Source organism: Pseudophryne corroboree, chromosome 2 (assembly GCF_028390025.1).
Source record: "Pseudophryne corroboree isolate aPseCor3 chromosome 2, aPseCor3.hap2, whole genome shotgun sequence".
NCBI lineage: Eukaryota > Metazoa > Chordata > Amphibia > Anura > Myobatrachidae > Pseudophryne > Pseudophryne corroboree.
Genome location: NC_086445.1, coordinates 76906498 through 76917604, shown reverse-complemented (window position 1 = coordinate 76917604; position 11107 = coordinate 76906498).

Genomic DNA, 11107 nt, shown 5'->3' with positions numbered 1-11107 from the left:
CCCATCAAAATGAATGTCCCACACTGTTATGTTAAATAGGAATCCATCCCAGGTAGAAGAAATGACATCCCAAATACCAGAGTCACTGTGGACTAAAGATGGACAAGACACTGGATTAATGGCAAACGTAGCTCCAGTAGTTGTGCAAGTAAAAGATGGTAGGATAGCTCCAAAAATCCCACAAAACCCTCTGAAGCCAGAGGTGGAGTTAGGAGTTTACCCAGTAATAGAGCGCTTGCTACAACAGGGCATTCTGGTAAGAACATCCAGCACTGCCAATAGTCCCATCTTCCCTGTGAAAAAGAGTGGGGGGAGGGGTTACAGGCTAGTGCAGGATCTAAGGGGGATTAACAAAATAGTTGAGAGTCAATTCCCCGTAGTGCCAAATCCAGCTGTCATCCTTATGCAGATCCCTCCCACTGCAAAATTTTTCACTGTGATTGACCTCTGCTCCGCCTTCTTTTCGGTACCCCTGCATCCTGACAGCCAATATTTGTTTGCATTTACATACAGAGGAGTCCAATACACATGGACTCGATTACCGCAAGGTTTCATAGACAGTCCAAGTATATTTTCACAGGCTTTGCATGATTGTTTACAGTCTTTCCAACCAGAGAGTGGATCAATATTAATACAGTATGTGGACGATTTACTACTGTGTTCAGATTCACTGGAAGCGTCCCTGAAGGATACGAAACAGCTCCAGTTTCATCTTTCAGACACAGGACACAAGGTTTCCAAAGACAAACTACAATTATGCCAGCCTAAAGTAAAATATCTGGGACACTGTCTAACACAAGGACTGAGACACCTGACCGCTGATAGAATTCAAGCAATTAGAGACATGACTCTGCCACAAACCCAGCAACAGATCAGAACGTTTTTAGGAATGTGTGGGTATTGCCGTAACTGGATCCCAGGTTTTTCCATTCTAGCATTACCCTTGCAAGAGATGGTCTCATCAAACAAACCTGATCGGATTTCGCATACAGACGAATCCGAGATGGCATTTGAGAGACTTAAACAGTGCCTAACGCAGGCACCAGCATTAGGTATGCCAGACTATGGGAAACCCTTTGAGCTATACGGAACAGAAAGTGCTGGTTGCGCGGCAGGCGTCCTAACCCAAAAGCACGGTGATGCCAGCAGGCCGGTAGCATACTACAGCGCTCAGCTAGATACGGTAGCGCGATCCCTCCCCACATGCTTGCGAAGTGTCGCTGCAATAGCATTGCTAGTTACAAAAAGCGAAGATGTAGTGCTAGGACACAACCTCACAATTCATACACCACATGCAGTGTCAGCCTTGCTGAATTCTGCCCAAACCAGGCACGTCTCATCAGCGCGGTTTACAAGATGGGAATTGGCATTAATGGCCCCCGTAAACATCACCATAAGGAGATGCAGTGCATTAAATCCTGCAACATATCTCCCAGGTGTGCCTGGACAGGCACAAAGGGTGGAGGATGAGAGTGATGGGGAAGGAGGATTTAATACAAGGGATGACACACATGATTGTATGGAATATTTGACCCAAAATTTCACGGCAAGGCCTGACATCAGTGACAACCCACTGGAAGATGTAGATTTTACTTTCTACACTGACGGTAGTTGTCACAGACAGACGGACTCGGGAGACTTGTGTACTGGATACGCAGTCGTAGATGACCAAGGCACCATAGAAGCAGAACCGCTAGGCCCACCTCACTCAGCACAGGTTGCTGAACTGGTTGCCCTAACCAGAGCATGTGAATTGGCTAAGGGAAAGTCAGCCAATATCTACACCGATACATTCTAGATACGCCTTCGGGGTAGTCCATGATTTCGGAGCCCTATGGCGCCTCAGAAATTTCATGACGGCAGCTGGTACACCGATAGCGCATGCAGCTCACATCAAAAGGCTTCTAACAGCGATACAGGAACCCAACAGAGTGGCTGTTATCAAGTGTAAAGCACATACATATAGCCAAGACCCAGTATCACTTGGTAACAGCCGAGCAGACGAAGCTGCTAAGTTAGCAGCCGGTACCCCCAGACAGACAGACACCACACAATTGATGGTATTCAATACCATCAACACACAGAAGTTGTGTGAAATGCAAAATTTGTGTTCCACACAGGAAAAGGCAGTTTGGAGGTCAAAAGGATATGGCCAGGAGTCCTCAGGACTCTGGACAGATGGACAGGGTAAACCAGTGGCCCCCAGAGCATATCTTCCATGTTTAGCTGAAGCAGCACATGGGCTGACTCATCTGGGCAAGGAGGGAATGTGCAAGTTGGTAAGAGCATATTGGTGCGCCCCAGGATTCTCATCCCATGCAGGTAAGAGAGTAATGTCATGCCTTACCTGCTTGAGGAAGAACATCGGAAAGGCAATACCAACAGAACCATCTCATATCCCACCTACAGGTGGCCCTTTTCAGGTAATACAGATTGATTTTATACAATTACCCCCTTGTCGAAATTTGAAATATGTACTTGTTTGTATAGATGTGTTTTCAAATTGGGTCGAAGCATTTCCTGCGGCCACAAATACCGCTATGTTTACTGCTAAGAAAATTGTGCAGGAATTTGTGTGTAGATACGGTATCCCTAGAATAATTGAAAGTGATAGGGGTACCCATTTTACAGGTGATGTCTTTCAAGGAATGTGTAAGTTGATGGGAATTGATAGTAAGCTGCACACTCCATATCGCCCCCAGGCGAGTGCGAAGGTGGAAAGAGTGAACAGCACTATTAAAAATAAATTGAGCAAAGTTATGGCAGAAACAGGATTAACATGGCCAGAAGCTTTACCCATTGTACTATACAGCATCAGAACCACTCCCAGGTCCCCTCTTAATCTGTCCCCCTTTGAAATTCTGTTTGGTCGACAACTACATGTTATGATTAACCCTCAGGATGATTTGAAGTGTAACAATGAAGTGACTGTAAAATACCTGGTTAACATGAGTAAACAGCTAAGGAATCAGAATGACAATCTGAAGTTAATGATTCCTGATTTGCCAGATAGTAATTGTCATGACATTGAACCTGGGGATTATGTAATGATACGGAATTTTCTACGCTCAGGTTGCCTTATTGACAGATGGGAAGGACCATACCAAGTCTTATTGATTAGCACGACAGCGTTGAAGGTTGCCGAGAGAGAGACTTGGGTTCATTCGTCCCATTGTAAGAAGGTTGCTGATCCAGAGAGGTCCCGTGATAAAGAACAGACGGTAGAGGAAGTTGTATCACTGGAGTGTCTGTTTCAGGAGAACTGAGACGGCACCTGAGCATTGAGAATAATAAGATCGGAGGCAGTTGTCAATTCCCTGTTCCCTTTTATTGTTTTTCTCCACTTCCCATCCCATCTCCCTCAATTGTTTCTTTCCCCCTTCTCATTCTTCTCCATTTCCTCCTATAAGATGGACTTGCCCCAAGAGACTGTGATCCGGATTTTTCTGTTGACCATGATGTTGACCAGAACAGTCTGTTCCGGCGAGAGTACCATGGAGGTCGAGAGAGGTTCTGGAATGGGTTCTGATGACAGAGATGGAGGCGTAGATTTCCAAGAACAACATAATCACCGAGTAAAGGCGAGTTTCAGAAAACGATCTGGTAGCATTGACAATAGAAGAAATTGTGAAGGATTGTTAGCTGAAGAGAACTGTATCTGTAGACTCTGTGACAGTGTAGTTGAGGATGGGTGTATCAAGAAATGCCAATCCAGTTTTAATATCCACATGGACCGGCATCCATTGAGTGACTATCACTCCTTAGTGGGTAAAGTGTTAAATCAGACAGATTGTTGGGTATGCTCTCAAGTACCTCAAGGCCATAGCAAATCAGGATTAGTGCCCTTCCCGTTAACTATAGGGGAGGTACTTGAGCTAAGTGGTGGGAGACCGGTGGACAGGAGGTTTAATATCTCCAGTCCTCCTAGTTTGAAGCTCCACCAATATCATGTGGATAGATCCCTAATATGTTTTAACATTTCCAATCCCCGAAAGCCGGGAAATTGGGAAGTGTCATGGAATAACCAAACCATGACCTTTTCATACAGAGCCGATAGAATGCCTACAGATACAGAACTTATACGCCACATAGCCGGTAGTGGAAAATATTTTCGATATAGGTATACCCTAGGAAGTAGGACCATGAGAGTTGGAGAGGTATCACCAGGATACTGTGCACACATCGTACAAACCGATACATGTACTAAACAGATGGGAGAATTAGGGTTAGGAGATTTCATATGGAAAATGTGTAATATGGTTATGTCCTACTCCGTCCCATATGTTCTCCCCGATGATGCATATTTCATATGCGGGAGGAAGGCGTATAAGTGGCTTGCCCCAAACTCTGAAGGATTGTGTTATATTGGAAAAGTACTGCCTGAGGTAATGACCGTATCCCACACTAAAATGAAGGATATTCACCGTGTTGCCCAAGCTCCTTATACTCATACTCATTACGAGCACATCGTTAAACGTCATCTAATAGAGAGAACAGAGCATCCGGCCTCTGACCTGATCAGTGAATCCACCGGGATTCAATTCCTAATCGCGTTAGATATCACTCGTACCGCCAGAGGAGTGATAAATTATAAATATATATCTGCGCTTGCAAATTTATTAGACAACATCACTGAAATGTATGATGACACATTCAGGTATACTGGAAGGGAGCTCCAAGCTTATAAAACAGAACTGGTCCAGCATAGGATGATTCTCAATTATCTCACAGCTGTGACGGGTGGGTATTGTGTCACACTGGCAACTCAGTACGGCGTAAAATGCTGCACTTATATTACGAATAGCACCGAGGACCCGGTCGAGGTCATAGACCAAAAGATGGACGACATTCTCCAATTAAAGTGGGAATTCCGCAGGAGACACAATCTCACCCTTGCTGCTGTGGGTAATGAGCTGACCAGTTGGGTGTCATGGTTGAACCCGCGAAATTGGTTCTCTGGTTTAGGAGAATGGACCCAAGGTATTATCATGGATGTAGGGAAATTCCTTTTGTGTGTCCTGGGTGTCATCATACTAGTCGGTCTGATATTTAGATGCGTTCGGGTTTTAACAAAGTGTAAACGTAGCGCCCGAGTAATGAGTTTAAGGAGTGAAGATACTGTAATAACAACGACTGATGTGATTTATGACCCAACGATAGAGACAATGTTGTGATGAAAATGTGATTCCACGGTCCGTTTCTTTCACCTGTTTCTCGTTTTTCTCCAAGGTAAAAAGTCCCGCTTGGAAGAGGAATTTGACGACCTTGTATGCAGACAACAGATGGATTAAAGAAGAAGTTTGACAACCTTGTACACAGACATCAGATGGACTATGCCATAGACCCCCATGTCCCTAGTACTTTTAATTTTACGCTAGCCCAACACTTTTTGTAAGTCTATGGACATTGATAAAGCTTTGCTTACGTTTATTAGCAAAAGCACAAAGAGACTACAGTCAACATGTACATCAAGACAAGACAAGACCTCAATCGGCAAATGTATATTAAACTCACATAGTTTATCAATGCATTTACCATAAGTGTTGTTTATCTTCATCTCTACAACCTTCAGGTAATGACACACATAGTCGATAGGGAATACAGGCACAGATATCAGCACTCACATACTCCCCCATTCATGTATCATCAACTAAAATGTGCTCCCCCATTTTGTTGCAACCAAAAGCCGAAGAGAGCTCAGTAAAGTTTGACAGCCCATCCACAGACCCGTACCCCGGGATAAGAAGGAATTCAAATGTATACTTCTCAATACCTCGAAGCTTGATTTAAGACACGTACGGCACGATGATACATGACCCCCCAAACATGGATTCATAAACACATGCTTCTGCTATCTCACTAGGTCATACCCGTTTCCTACCTTCTCCTCTCCTCCCCTACCCAACCATAGAAATGTATTTACACATGACATATATTTTTCTCTTTTTGAAATGTTTTAGAAAGTGGCAGTTATTGGTGACTGCCAAAGAGTGGACTGTCAAAGTCAGAAAAATATCACGCTACACATTGCCATATTTGCACCTCATGCGTGTCCCCGCTGCGAGTACATGAGCTCTCCCGTGCGTGCGCATACTCGCTGTTGCGTGCACCCGCAGGCGCACGGTGTGCGCATTTACGGTAAAGTTTATGTGCGTCTAGCGGGCGACTCGTTCGTAACATATTTTAACTATATAATGTATTTTGTAGATTATGGTCCCTTTGATAGAATCTGAAAGTTTAGTTAAGGTAGCATGTTCATAGACAAAGAGATCCCTCTTTGTTTGATACGAAGGGTCAGACAGGGGTTATACAGTGGTGTTTAGTATCCATCGGAAGAGTATTTAATTAGCAATATTCCGGTGTTGGTTTGAAGCAGATTAATCGCTCGTGCGAATAGTTATGGACATAAGAAGTTTATGGACATTTACTATTATTTGCACTTTATTATCCATGCGGCGGGAAACCCAGTTTCCCACCCACCTGAGCAGTTGGAAATAGTCACAGCCCACCTGTATGAATCAACCTATGACCTTTTGTTATAATGCGAAGACGAATTCCTGTGTCCAATGAACAATAAGAATATAAGGACCATTGTACTGTATTATGTGTAGGGTATAAAAGGACAAGCCACTCTGGGCCAGCTCTCTATTCTCTTAAACAGTTCTCACCACTGATAATCGGGAGCTGGATATCCAGAGGCGCATGCGATTGTTTCCCTTGAGCGTAAGTTTCTCCGCAACCATATTGCCTTTATTGTTATTGTGAGCCATATCTCTCTCTCTCTTCTCTTTCTCTCTCTCTCTCTCTTAAGTGTTATTGTACTGCTATTGTATTTCATGTGTAGTTTTCTGGTTAGGTAGTCAATGTTATTTTGGTAGTGTATGACTTGTATTGTATTATTCTTTTGCAAATAGAACGTTCATATAAGGTGTTAGAACCTAATACCGGTATCTGTGTATTTATTATATTTCTAAGTGTTCTCAGAGCTCGGAGACGCTCGTACAGCTTCCAAGTTAATAAGGTTACACTGTGTTACATTTACACCCTATCACTGCACCAAGGTTTATTGCATAAATACATTGTTTATGGTATAGTTATAAAGGTTTAACATTGTGAGCATCAGCGCCGCTTGTGATCTCCTCGTGGTCCCAAGCGTCCGCTACGCTAGTAGCATATCATTACGTTAGTCGGCAGCCTATAGCGTGCCTGCCTGTGATCTCTTGGCCGTGAGCGAACGTGACGCTCGAGCGTCTCGACTACGGCTAAGCGATTGTTACGCAACGTGCGTACCCTTACGGTATACCATACGCCAGTAGCGTACTGTGTTCTTTCACCTTTTAGAGGGTTTTAAGTAAGATAAATATTAGGCTTTATCAATGCTCATAAAGACGCCATCTGGGCGTCGTTGAGACGTCATCTTAATTTGCACTGGGAAGATTCTGACTCTAAACGACTGATATTTCAGGACTATTCGGTTGAGGTCACCAAAGCTTGCAAGGCTTTCTCTCCAGAGTGTACACGGCTCATTCAGGACGGCTGCAAGTTTGCCTTACTCTATCCCACCTGACTACAGATCTTCGATGGTTCCGCTTCATTGACTTTACTACTGTGGCGGATGCCGAAGCACACCTGCGGGACTGTCAAGAGTCGGCTCCCGACAACTCTGATCGTTTTGACGAGGATGAAGATAATTGACTTTTATTCCATTTTCATGATGATCTATATGATCTTGTCAGCTTTTGACTATTTGCCTGTGATCCTGATTTCATGCTCATTGAACCGACCTGCCATCACTACCTCATATGCCACGTACTGTATTTAAGATCTCAACACTGGTCATTGTTATGTCTTTCTAACTACTCTTTTTCTCTGCGTATAGAGGTGGTTTAATATATATATATATATATATATATATATGTAAATATATATATATATATATATATATATTGTATATATATATATATATAGATAAAAAATGAGGCGGCACTCAGAGATTTGTTGAAAAGCAAACAGGTGTGTATTCAAATCATCACATCACATCAACGTTTCGGGGAACAAATCCCTTTCATCAGGAGCATATATATATGCATTTCTAATAACCTATCTGGTCATAGTTGATATGTGGGCTATGTATGTTTATATAGATTTGCTTTTTATATTTTTCATGCCTCTCTTTTTTTTTTTTTGCATTTCCTGTTTTGGGCAATTGTGTTCATTGTGTTCGTTCTGATTTTGTGTCTATTTTCTTGCTATGGGACTTTATTGACCCTTTTGGCCTGTTGGGGTTTACCTCATGCTTGCAATAATTATGTGGCGGTTGATTAGGAGCTTCATCAGCGCCCTGTTTTCTTATTTCTTGTTTTACTACCTAGTGGCTTTTGCTGCTGGTGAATTTACCGGAAGATGTGTATACTGACTTCCATGTTTAATGTGTTTAGGCGGGTAACCCCGGGTTTCCCTATTTACCTTTTTGTATTTGGGAGGTCATTCCGAGTTGTTCGCTCGCAAGGCGATTTTAGCAGAGTTGCTCACGCTAAGCCGCCGCCTACTGGGAGTGAATCTTAGCATCTTAAAATTGCGAACGATGTATTCGCAATATTGCGATTACACACCTCGTAGCAGTTTCTGAGTAGCTTCAGACTTACTCGGCATCTGCGATCAGTTCAGTGCTTGTCGTTCCTGGTTTGACGTCACAAACACTCCCAGCGTTCGCCCAGACACTCCTCCGTTTCTCCGGCCACTCCTGCGTTTTTTCCGGAAACGGTAGCGTTTTTTCCCACACGCCCATAAAACGGCCTGTTTCCGCCCAGTAACACCCATTTCCTGTCAATCACATTACGATCGCCAGACCGATGAAAAAGCCGTGAGTAAAATTCCTAAGTGCATAGCAAATTTACTTGGCGCAGTCGCAGTGCGGACATTGCGCATGCGCATTAAGCGGAAAATCGCTGCGATGCGAAGATTTTTACCGAGCGAACAACTCGGAATGAGGGCCTGAGTTCTTCTGTTCATCTCTCTTTGTTCCTTTATTCTTCTTCTTTCTTTGTTCTTTTCTCTCTTTTTCCTCACCTTTCCTGCCTCTTCCTCTTTTACAGTCAGAGTGGGGATCTGTGGTGCATTTGCATTTGCCGATATTTTTTAATGTGTTTACAGTACTTAACATGTATGTTCTTTCTATTTGCTCCCATCATATGACGTCCCTTAAGATTTGCTCTTGGAATATAGGTGGGAATAACTCCCCAGTCAAACGTAAACGTGTTCTCACATATATAAAGAAGCTGAATGTTGATGTAGCGCTGCTCCAAGAGACACACCTGACCCTAACTGAAACTGCCAAACTTGCTATGTATAATAAACTGGTTTTAGCATCTGCCTTGTACAACTCTAAAGCCAGGGGCGTTGCAGCTCTGCTACATAAGTCTATTCATCATCATGTGCTACATTCTTCATATAGTGACCCAGAGGGTCGGTATGTTTTGGTGGAGGTCTCTTTGCGTTCTGTACGTTACGTCATTTGCACTGTCTATGCCCCTAACACATATTCAAGGTTGTTTTTCAACGTCTGCTGGCTAAATTGCCCACGCACACTACTTCTCTGCTAATTGTGGGTGAGGATTTCAATAAGGTGTCTTCTGCAGCCATGGATATACAGACCCCCCCCCCCCCCCCCCCAGGAAATGGTATAAGCCCCCACGTTTGGATATCACTTTTTTAATAACCATCTCCACCTGCCAGATCTATGGAGGGTTCAACACCCCACAGACCGGGAGTTTACATGCTTGTCTGCTGCACACGGGACCTTATCACGTATTGATTATTTATTATTGTCTACACTTCTACTCACCAGAGTTATTGACTCTGGCATAGAACCCATTTGTGTGTCTGATCACGCACTGACCTGGCTGAAGCTGGCTCCCACTTTTGAGTGGGGTGTTCATTGTCATTGGTGCTTCCCCAGCTACCTACTCTCATCCTTACATTTTAGAAATATGGTGGAAACTGCATGGCAAAACTATGTACATGATAATATGTCCGATTGTGCAGCAGAATCCGGTTCTGTTTTGGCAAGCCTCTAAGGCAGTGATCACAGGTGTCATTACTTCATACATTGATAAACACTCCAAATCTATGACAGCATCTTATGTTAAAAGTCAGGAGGACCTTACCCAGGCCTTCCAACTTTATAAACATACGCCCACCCCTGATCATAAATTAGACTACCTTCTTAAGAAACAGACTTTTGACACTATATTGACTCAGATTAGTGATCACTATTCTTATCAGCGTTGTTATCAGTTTCATAAGCATGGCAATAAGACAGTAAACTCCTTACTAATCTTCTCAGGGGCACCCAGACTCCATCAGTGGTGACATCCTTGATAAAGCCAGACGGCACTAAGCTTCAAACAGGTAGACAAATTATTGATGCTTTTCGAGATTTCTATGCTTCCCTATACTCTAATGAACCTATTGATGTGGGCAACAAATCCAAATTTTGGGAATCATTAGTTCTCCCACAACTTACCTCGCCTCAGGCTACTGCTCTTATTGCCCCTATAACTTTGGAGGAATTAATAGCTCTTGTTAAAACACTTAAACCCTGCAAGGCACATGGTCCTTATGGGCTACCGGGAGATTATTACCATCTTTTATTCCCTAAAATCCAAGATACCCTGCTAGCAGTATATAATTCTATCTTGTCGCCCCATTACTTGCCACTCCATTTTAAAACAGCTACTGTATTACCAAAATATTATCTAACCCGGAACTTCCTGGGTCTTAGCGCCCCATATCCTTATTGAACGCTGACTACAAGATCCTTACTAAACTTATGGCAGATAGACTTAAATTTATTCTTCCCTCAATTATTACATGTTAAAAAATCTGACCTTCCACACTGTGTTATAGACAATTTCCTTTTTAAAGATACATACTACACTTGCCACTCGTTACGTAAGTTTTTTAAAGGTGACCCTTCCGAATCTTTGTACGCCACTTTTTGGGGCAACTCAACCTTCCCGGGGGCCTGGATAATGTGAGATATCTACTCTGGAGATCCAAATGGATCTCGGCCATCCAAGATGTCTTTGACCTGGGAAGCCGTATT